Raw genomic sequence first — 11,525 nt, forward strand, 5'->3', positions numbered from 1 at the left:
ACAGCACCTAAGGGGTTTCTCTCCCATCTGGGCTCTCTGTTGGTGAACGTAAAGGTCAAAGCGTGTTCATTTTCTTATGAATTTTTAGATGATGGGTCTCCTTATTTTCAGCTGGGGCAACGTCATCATCAGCTGGAATAGAGGGGGAAAAAATAATAAATAATCAGATATGATTATTCCCCCAAACACCACATGAAGAACAGCATTTATGAGAGTGAAAGCCATGAACCGATTCTTCAGATGAAGGATCCTTGGGTCGAGAGTTTGCAGCCTGGAATTCATGGGTTCTCGTCTTCCATCTGCCACCAGTTCTTTTATAGCCTTCGTCATTATATCTTCGTCTATATATAGTGCCTCTCACCAACATGTGGCAACTGCATGCCACTGTTATACAAGTGGAGAGAACCAAGATGGGGAAGACAGTGGTGGGTGAAGAGACTTGCACAAAGCAGCCCATCAGGCCAGAAGCAGACATAAGAACTGGACACATACTTCCAGAGTCCTTGACCAGTGTGCTTGCCTCTTTCTAGGCTGGTACGTTCATCATAAAACAATAATAAATCTTACTCCCCAGTCTATTTTGCAAAGGCATGATGTCCTCAGTAGGTAATATCTGTACATGACTTCGAACACTCAAAATTCTCTTTCAGTGCTAATGAAATGAGCTAACTCTAATGTGTTTAGGTAGCTTATCTACTTTGTGGATATGCTATCCTTGAAGTTCAGAGGTACCAAAGCTGACTCTGAGAAGGCCCATCTTATCCTCATAGGGTTTATGAGTAGGAATATGCCCAGATTGTTTCAGAGTCAGCTTGGGTCTTGAAACACATGGTGAAGAGCCCAAGCTAATGTGCCCTGATGGAGCCAGAAGTTTTGGGGAACAACTGCAGAGGCACCTGAATGGCTCCCCACAGAGTCAGATCAGACCCAGCAGGGCTTATAAGCTGTGGCTCAGCATCGTCACTGCTGACCCTGTGCTGGTCCTGAGAGTGGAGCCTTGCAGTACAACCTGCACCACGCTCCCCAGAATTTCCATCTCCCAGAGGACCTTTTATCCTGTGTACCCAACAGATGTGGGCTACCTGTGTTCTCATGTAGCACTGTGCCTGAGCTCACAAGCTATGTGGATATCAAGCACTGGTGAGACAAGCGTCTCACCGAATCACCCAAATCGCTATGAGCCAGAGTCACTAAGCTCTACCAAGCCCATTTAGTCATTCCAGTGTCACTGCAGCGTATTTCCCAGCAGAGGAAATGGTTTGGCAGTGTCAGGGTAGTTTTCATTTCTCTGCATGGGATGGACTGAGGAACAACCTCCTAGTACTGTCCAGGGACTGCCAGCAAGCTGCCCAGTCAGCACATAGCCCTAACCAGCTGTGCCATTAGCATTAGCCAGCTGGCTGGCCAAGCTTAGCGGAGTTACTGGTAGTGGGACCATTCGGTGGTGAAAGGTCGGACTGAACTCAGCATCTGATCAGGTGATTAACATTAGACACCCATGCAGCATCTCAAGAAAACCTCCCTAACTCTGTGTCCTTTAGGTAATGGAGTTAAGATGTCCTGATGGACTTAATATCCCCTGATGGACTGGGAAGGTCTGCATGCCTCAGTATACTCTATATGTTGGGAGTATTCTGCTCTACGGTGGGTCCCAAAAGAACCATACGATCTGCTTTTTTCCAGTGCCTGAGGTATCCTGTGGCCTCATAACCTCAGATGATGGAGAGATGACTGTATAACCTTGCTGTGAGACTGGCCCAGCCCACAAGCATTTCAATAGGAACAAAAGTGCCCCAAAGAACACAGAAGCAGCCAGTGCTTCTCTGCAGGACACAACCCTGCAGGTCGCTATGTGGGAGCAGGAGATAACAGAGGAGAAAGGTTGGTAGCAGAAAGGAGGTGCGATGAAGTAACTTGTATGACAGAAATAGTGCTAAAAGATCTTGCCAGCATTTACCAGCTCAAGAACTGCAAGGCAATTTCTTTGAGAGGAAAGATCAAAGTTTGCTATCCAAATGATATTTTGAATTTAAATGCTTGCATTTGTAGTAATAGCATTAGGTTTTGTAAAACTATAGTAGTTTTTTTATCCAAATGCTAAACTGTTTATTTATCACCCATACATTTAATGACCCATATCATATGTATGCATTTTTTTTATTTTATTTTTGAAAAGGTTAGATGGTCTTTTACTTTCCAAAGGCTGAGAAATAGCATGGCGGTCCATCCTCTACTGAGAGAGCATGGTGACATTTGGTTAACTTCTTACAACTTCTGGTGAAGTGGGTTTCACAACCTCCCTAGGTAATCTCTTCTAGCGCTGCCTTACTCAGAGAAAGTTTTTGCAACATCTAGCCTTTTTCTTTTTTCCTTTCTTCTTTTCTTTCCTGAAAATTAAGCCGATCAGATCTTATCTTTGTCCTTCCAGCAATGTAATCGCTGCCTCTCTTAATAACAACCTCTCATGCACTGCAGCTGCGTTATTATGTCCTGCCCTACTCCCAGCCTTCTCCTCCAGACTCAACAAACCCAGTTCCCCCGCTTTTCCCCAGAGACTGTTTTCCAACCCTCTTATCGCTACAGATGTGCTCCTGTGCCCATGCTCCCTGCCCGGACCAGCCGGGCTGCTTGCTGTTCCCCTGCGTAGTTTCAGTGGTGGCTTCTCGCTTCTCTCCAGCCGCGTGCTGCTGCCCCGCAGCCCCCAGCCCGGGCACCCCCTTCCTGAGCCCCAGCGGCTCAAAAAAAATTGCTGGGGCCGAGCGAGGGTGCTGCGTGGGCGCGGGGGGCCCTGCCGGCCCAGGTGCTGGGAGCACGGGTGCCAGGCCCCCGGGCCCTGCCAAGCGCAGGAACTGGCATGTGCAGTTCACTCCTCTTACTTCCCAGCCCTGCCAGGAAACCGGCGTTCTTGCTTTCTGGGGTTTGTCCTGAATTCCCAGGTTCAGGAAAATCAACTCTCTCCTCAGGTGCTCATAGGGTCACAGAATGGTATGGGTCGGAAGGGACCTTCAAAGACCACCTAGTCCACCCCCCCTGCTGTGGGCAGGGACATCTTCAACTAGATCAGGTTGCTCAAAGCCCCGTTCAACCTGACCTTGAACACTTCCAGCGATGGGGCATCTACAACTTCTCTGGGCAACCTGTTCCGGTGTCTCACCGTCCTCATTGTAAAAAATTTATTCCTTATATCTAATCTAAACCTACCCTCTTTCAGTTTAAAACTGTTCCCCCTTGTCCTGTCACTACAGGCCCTGGCAAAGAGTCTCTCTCCATCTGTCTTATAAGCCCCCTCTACATATTGAAAGGCCACAACAAGGTCTCCCCAGAGTCTTCTCTTCTCCAGGCTGAACAACCCCAACTCTTTCAGCCTTTCTTCATAGGAGAAGTTAATTAATTTCTGATTAATTTCTGGTAATCTGCTTTGGAAATTCTCTTAGGAGGCAGAGATCCCCACGTTCTATGGGATGCGAGCATTTCAGGAACTCCTAGAGAGGAAGGGTTACCAAAAAACAGGTGTAAGTCCTCTCCGTCATTTTAGGAGCACCAGCTTCCAGGCTCAGCTTATCTGGCCCCACATTTGGTTCTTGACAGTCCTTGTATCAGCTACTTCAGTGGACAGCGGTGGAAATCCTGGTCATGTGCAGTGTTACAGAACCAAATCCTTACAGTCTAAAGACCCCAAACAGTATATAGTTAGCTCATTATTACCAATATTCCCATTAATACTTTATTACAAAAGTGGCACGTTCTGCTGTTGGTTATTTCAGCCTGAAGAAAAGAAGCTTATTAGCGCTCCCTCTTCCCAGCAGCCCTTTCCCCCCAAATCATCCTGATGTCCCTCCCACGTTCCCAACAGATTCAGTGTCCCGTTTAGGGACTGACCTGCTGCCTGGACAAGACATTACGTAAACTGCCAAACAACATGGATAAGGGCCAGTCTCTCCCTGCTGATCCTCCCATGGGGGTGCCAGTCAGAGCTCTCTGCTGTACCCAGCTGCTGGTCTCTGGCTACAGGAGCATGCTCATCTTTGATTCCTCTTATGTGCATGTTAAATTTGATTGAAATGAGCCAGTTGGTTCCTAAGTGACTAATGGGGGACTGACAGTGCGATAAAAAAGCCTTATTTCCTCAAGAAGCTACAGAAAAAAACTCCATGAGCCTGTCAAAAGTATATCATGAAATTGACCCCCAATTCTGAAAATACGTATTTTAATAAAGATCAAATAGAGCTTTTGAACTGTCTTCTAATTTTGAAACTTCTGTCTCATTCTGAATATATCTAAGTGGAAAGAAAATTTAGGATGAGCAGACTGACCCTGTATTCACAGGGAAGAGGGGGTAGGAAAACACTTTTTAATTCTCTTTTCCCACTTCATCCAAAACCTCTTAGTTCTTGAGGGGAGGTGTGGGACAGAAGAGCTCTGCCCGCTTGCTGCAGCAGCTCTCATTGAACGCTTTTCTTGAGAAAGCTGGAAAAGGGCAGGCAAGCAATCGAAGGCACCAGGCAGAGCTTTCGCTCCCCTTCCGTCAAGGGCCTGCTTCTGCGGGGTAGTTCCTGCAGAAACTGGGGTGCATTTGAGGCAGGCAATCTGGGTGAAGACTGGGGCTGGTGTTTGTCTGCTCGCATCTCAATAGCTGCAATATGGATGTCTCCATCTGAGTTATGGTCTGGGCTCCCTTCACAGCCACTGGAGAGAAATGGGCACTGTTAGGCAGTGACTCATCTGACCTATTTTAGATGCCTACCTTAGGAGTAGGTGAATCATGCCCTAGAAATGCTTCTTGAATATTTGAATAAGGGGCTTTTCTTGTTTTGTTCGATGACTTATTCTCAGTTTGTTATACACAAGATTTCTTGCTTTTAAGTAATATTTTTAAATTCTTTTCTTTTTTAATACAGAGTTAATCTTTGCTCAAGATGAGGATGTGCTGATAAGACATTTTCTCTGAGAGCTGGGGTTTCAAAAAATCAGCAGTTTTGCTCCTGTGATTTTGTAGTTTGTCTTCTGGAAGGTATGTGTGGAATAGAAATGATGAAGTATTAAGACCAAAGAAGGCAGAAGCCCAGAGGGGAAAAAGATGAGCAAGTCAGAATCTGAAACAACATAGTCAGGAAACACAGATTATGTGGTTTCTGTAAAAAGCTTGTTTGTTCAGTTAGAGGGGAAGGGAATTTGTGTATGCATAGCTGCAGTTTAATTAACTGTAGGAATCATTGTGTATATACAAAAAGGCAGATTAATTTATTGGATAGACTATCCAATATCATATTATTATATTGGATATTATACGATACAGGGATATACTATAATCGTTTTTATATGTGTGTGTCCCCGTGTGTGTGTGTGTGTGTGTACTGTTGTAGACTCCAAATCTATGTGCATAAGGTGGCAGAAAAGCTTGACAGAGAAGGGTCTGTGTATGGAAAGTGGAAATTGATGGAATAAATAATTTTTTTATTACATCCAATGATCAAGCTAGGTCTGCAGCTTTTAAAGTTGCATTTCTAACCCTTCAGTATAGCTAAGAAACACTTGAAGATGGGACCTAGCTTCAGAAATGGTCCCCTAATGCAAAGATACCTGTCTGTAAAAGTTAAGGATGATTTTTTTCAGTTGTCTAAATTTTCCCTCTAGACCCCTTCTGCACCAGGGCAGCATGTGCAACGGGAGATCGGCAGCTGCTGTATTTTGAAGTACGTACGTAGGGATGCTGTGCTATTGCTCCTGCCCCTCCGAAGGTGTCAAGAGCTTGGTGTTGCTTTCTCTGTCTTCTTGCTTTTTCTTGTTTCTTGCTTATTCAATCAGCATAGGATCATGCAAGGAGCAACGTGGGAAGTGGTTTAACTCGGTGGGACATAGACCTGAGCTCTAATTCATATTCCTATGTAAACATGGTTGTCTCCCAGCCGTAGGCCAGGTTTAGAGGTTCTTCATCACAGACATTTTATTCTCTCTATTGTATTTGCTTTCCCTCCCGTTGAGCCCTTGTCAAAAGCCTCTAATGAGCTGCATTCATTGTTCTTTTTTATATGTGTTTGTATGAAAGCTGTATTTTAAAGTATATGTCATATAAAATGTGGTTGTATAAAATGTGTTTATAAACTTTAGATACGAAAAAGGTTATAGAGTGAGGTATAAAAGACATTTAGTTGGGCAGAAGACAGAACTTCATTTACAATGGATAAATGTATTGTTGTTACTCAAACTAAGCAGCATGCAAGCTATTCATGGAATGGCATTCATCTTTAATAAATATTTTACATAATACATGCAAGTTATTCATGGAATGGCATTCATTTTTAATAAATGTTTTATGTAATGCTGACCAGTTGGGACTCTCAGGAATTAAAGATTTGGTAACAGCGTGGTCTGTCATCTTCTTTTCCTCGCTTTTGATCTCAGTGCTATAGAAGTGGTTGTAAGGTTTTTTTCAGTTCCAGACCCCCTGAACGTTTCCAATGTATTGGTAGACTGCTGTATAGTGCATGTAAGCCTATTAATAGATCTTTGCTTTTCTTTGTGACTTTTCATAGATTCCTCAGCACTAGTTTTCACCCCCCCCCAAAGTCAAAGGCTTGTAAATTGAAAATTTGTGGTGTATTTGTGATGACTTCTATTTTTGGGGGTATGGGATGCTATTTTAAAACATAATATAATTGCGGGTGCTTTCCTTGTTGCAGTTACTGATGGCAAATCACGTTGGTCCCTTCGCTAGTTCAAACATCAATCTTTGGGGAAAGTGAGTGTCAGAAGCCTGGTTATGAAGCTGTGGGGCCATTTGTCGGCTGCGCTGACACCTAGCCTTTGCTGGAGGGAGGTGTGAGGCATAGCAAGCTTTGGCCAGGAGGAGCAGAAGATGTTTTGCATACCGAATCATGGTATTAAATGTGCTTTTCACAATCATTCACAGTGAAATTCATTGTAAGAATGAATCAGGTCATTGGTATTTAATCTGAACTAGAGTTGTGAAATTTCAAATGACTATGCAGGAGATGATAGGTTGCTGTGATGATGTGTATCATTCAGGGCTATGTAGCTCTTCTAGGCAAAACATGTCCTTGTGGTTACGCCTTTTCTTGTATTTCTTCTTGCTTATGTAGGAAACCTGTATGTGCAATAATTTGAAAAATTTAAAGGCTTTTAAAATTTCTTAAATAAAATCATTTATTTATAGATATAAGTCTCAATGTAAATATACATATTTGATTATAATACATATTACTATAAATCTAAATGTATAAATGTGTAATTAGAAAAGCATGTAATAGTCCATTCTCAAATGTTTTATCTCTGTAAGAGGAAGGAATATTCTGAACTGAGTTTTGTTGTGGCTGATTTTACGGTAGTATTATGTACAACGTTTTCAGTTTATACTGCAGGGGCAGGAACACTTTCTTCTATTTTTAATTTTGTGTCTTAATGATATGGATAATTCACAGTGGTTTCTCCTGTATTTTTCCCAGCTGACTGTACCTAATGCACTCAAGTCATGAAATATGTGTATTATGGTGGGATGAGACTTTTGCAGCATGAAATGGATCATCGGTATCTAAACTCTGACCTCTAGGTTTGATCAAAATCTTTTTAGATCAGGTGTTACTCACAATGATAATATGTAACATACGAAGCTGAGCTTTCACTCTTCTACTATCAACTTTATAATTACAATGTTTTTTAAATATTTGTTCTTAAGGGTTTCTTGCTTTCAGAAGAAGTCTACATGCTGTTTGTTGGCAAAGGAAAATGTGAGATTTAGAGCTGAAATGGACATTTATGTGCAAGGGCATTTTTTTCCTGTTTTGTTTATTATTTGTATTAGGTAACATTGCTTTGTCTAAATCTTGTATATGATTTGTTAGTGAATGTTACCTACTCAATAATCCTAGTAGAGAAAGTATTGGCAGAAGAATTTAGACTCAGTTCTTCAGCTCAAAATATAGTATTACAAAGAGTTCACATTGGGTCTCTTTTAAATTGAATTACTTATTATCCTATAGAGCTTCCTAGCCAGTTTTCTTCCCTTTCTCTTTAATGTTTTTGGGTTGTTTTGGTTTTTTTACCCTTTGCTGCTTTTCAACCCTGGATGCAATTCTGAGATCAAAAAAGCCAGTATTTGCACAGCTTTTTGATTTCCTGGGACAAATTCTAAATATATAAGTGGTGGCTTTGTCCACAGTTTCAGAGATTGGACTTTGCTGCTGCAGCCATGATCATAATAAAGGAAGGAAAACAGACCCAAATGCACCATGCAAACTAAGATGGCTTACGGTTGGACTTGATGGTCTTAAAGGTTTTTTCCAACCTAAATGATTCTATGATTCTATGACTGGTTGGGGTTTTTTGGTTTTTTTGGTTTTTTTTTCCCCACTTGGTTTTAAAACATCAAATGCTCCCCACTCCAGTTCTGCTTTTTCCATTACCTGTTGAAATTGGAGTGGTAATCTAAACCCGGCAGAATGTTAAATTTCCTCTGCCAGGCGCCAGATGATGTTCCAGCTTTTGACCTCTGCAATACTGGAAAAGGCCACAGGAGGGATACTGCAGCAAGGTCGTTGAGACGCTTCGTCGGAAAGCTGTGTGGTACTGATGGCTGGCGCTGGGTCTGAAAGAGTCTAGGCAAAAGTCCATATGCAACTCTAGCTCACCCATTAGACTTTAATTTTGTTATATGAGGGCTTAATTAGGTCCCCTGTAATAATTCCAGAACACTCACGAAAAGCTAGAGAATGACCCCACGTAGTCATTAGAAGCCACAAAATAGCTGTGTGAGTCAAAAAACCCTACCCAAGGAAGGGAAAACTCTTCATCTACAAGTAATTTCTAAATGACTTCACATGAATGTGTGAAATCACTCATTTGACCTTGGTGATCTCCGAGAAAAATCACGGGTCTCTGCAGTTTCTCTTAGACTAAGAAAATAGTGCTGTAGCTGATGGGAGTGTCTCTGCTAGAAGATGGAAGGCTGTTGGAAAAGATGGCAAGCAGAACGCTGCGCACACACCGGCACAGCAAGGAACAAGGCTAGCTGCCACGTATTTCTGGCACCAGCCAATTTTTAGGGTTTTTTTGGAAGAACAGATACAGCCTTAGGCTAGTAAGTTATGTTTTAGGTGTGACTCCTAATCATGATGCTGTTTAAATTGACTTTATCTTTACTTTTAAATTTTTCAAATTTTACAATTTTATTTTAAATTGATAGGATAAATCAAAAGTTAAAACAAAATGGGGTTTTATTAGACTCAGTGCATTACCTGGGAAAACATGCAGGATTCAGCCAGCTTGCTTTCTCCTGCAGGTAAACTTGAACCAATGGATCCTCCTCTGTGGCTTTAACAGCACCTGAATGTTTCTGGCCCTCCATGGAGGTAAGTGAACACGCTCATTTCTTTCCTCTGGCCTGAAAGTAATTCTGGGCTGGTTTACCTTTGTCAGTCAGTCAACCTGATTTCTTGGGGACCATTTTTCCCCCCTATCTTTTCAGTATGCATGACAGGGGCTGTGGCTCCATGTTACAAATTCTTCTGCGGTTTAAGAGGTTCCCTTTTCCAGTTTCATCCCTTTCCTCACATCCCCTTGCCATGTACCACAGCTGAATGCCCTCTTCCTTACAGGCACTCAATGGCCAGTGTAACTGCCCTGTTGTAAGTAGTGCCCTGTTGAACAAAGTGGGGGAAAGAATGGATGCTAATGTGCTCTTGCTCGGAGGTAGGAGGGATTGGTTGGGGTCAGGTAAGGACAGAAAGCTTGCTGCCAGAGCGATTGCGCCATAGAGTTCCACCTTCAGAAACACCAACGTATGAAACAAAAAGATGCCTCATGTTTTCCCTTTTAATCCTATTTTATGCCTGCTAAATCCATAATAAATCACCTAAACAACCGGCGATCACCTTGGATGCCTTTCGTATTGGTGCCTGCAATCAGTCCAGCCCCCAAACAATTGCCGGGCCAGTTTTCTTCTTTGTCTTTGCTCTGGTTTCCCCCATCTATCTGTGACCGATCTTTTAGCATGACATTTCCCTTCTGGTTCTGCCCAACCAAGCCAGTCCCCAGGCAAACAGAACCATTCCTGCACTCCTAGCTACTCCTGTGCTTGCTGCAAGACCACTCTCCCAAGAGACAGGCTGCAATTCTAAAGAGATAACATGCCACTATTCCTCATAATTTTCTCATTATCTTCCTGAGAAACATTTTCTTGACAGCAGATGAAATCATGGATTTTTGCATATCCTTTTTTCTGCAGTCTTAATGTAAATGCAGTAGGAGGTCAGGTGTTTTGGTGAACCGTCATTGCTGTGGCATTTCTTCTTTGTCATTGCTTTGGCATTTCTTCTTTGGCTGACAACTCTACATATTATTTTAAGTGGAATCTAGGCAGAAGTCGCTACTGTTGCATGAAATGGTGGTGAAACACTGGAACAGGTTGCCCAGGGAGGTGGTAGATGCCCCATCCCTGGAAACATTCAAGGTCAGGTTGGACGGGGCTCTGAGCAACCTGATCTAGTTGAAGATGTCCCTGCTCATTGCTCATTAAATAGTACAGAATTAGCATCTTTGTCCACAGAGTCCAGCTCTGGACACGTGCTTAGGTTTGGGCAGCTCTTTATTTTTCCCTCAATATTTTGCAGTGGAACATCTCCCCTCCTCCTTTTTTCTTTCAGTCTCTGCCTCTAAGACCACAGAAGTCTTTGTCATCTTCATGAGCTTTCTAGGACACATAGTCTGTCACTTATGCTCCGTCTGACGTTTTCACTTGAGTCACTCCCTCACCCAAGGTGCGTGTGCTGCAATACTGTACTCCAAACCGAGAGACAGATGCTTTAATCCGGACCACATGGCAAACTGTCTCAAACGGAAGCTAACATTCATGTTTAGAAACCAGGCAAAGTATCGATAAAGGCAGAAGGAAAGCCATTTCAGTTTCTGCTTTGGGCTGAGGTCTTACCATTATTTTGGCTCTTATTATGCTTGATTTTTAATTAAACTTGTAGATTGGTCATGTTATTGAAAAACCAGTATTAAATTAAGCTTCTTGTATTTGCAAGAAATTTATCCTAAACTGTGCTTTTCCCTGGAAAATTACCAGTGCAGCAATCCCTCCCATCGTTCTCTTTCTTCTTTCTCTTTCTCTTTTCCATGCCCCTGGGATCTCCTATCCTGCCACAGCTCTGGCTGCTCTCCCCCACTGTCTCCTTAGCCAAGCCTGTGCAAGAGGAGGAACCTCCTCCTCTCCTTGCCGGGGAAACCCGGAGTCTGCCATGTCTGTCTGCTGCCTGCTCTGCAGCTGGGACAGGAGGCTGCAGGGGTCAGATGTCCAGACGTGGGACCTTCCTTTCCCTAATTAAGTCAGTCCCCACTTCTAGGTGCTGGAGGATGTACCAGCTCTCTGGTTTTAACCCGCTACTCCGAACGCAAAGAGAAGATGCTTTTCCCACAGAAGGCAAGATAACTCCAGGGTAACGGTCCCCATAAACACAGGAGGCAATATCAGCCCTGACTCCCCATCCCTTCCCTTGTGCTGTCTGTCA

This window comes from Pygoscelis adeliae, unplaced genomic scaffold, assembly GCF_000699105.1.
Source record: "Pygoscelis adeliae isolate BGI_AS28 unplaced genomic scaffold, ASM69910v1 Scaffold65, whole genome shotgun sequence".
NCBI lineage: Eukaryota > Metazoa > Chordata > Aves > Sphenisciformes > Spheniscidae > Pygoscelis > Pygoscelis adeliae.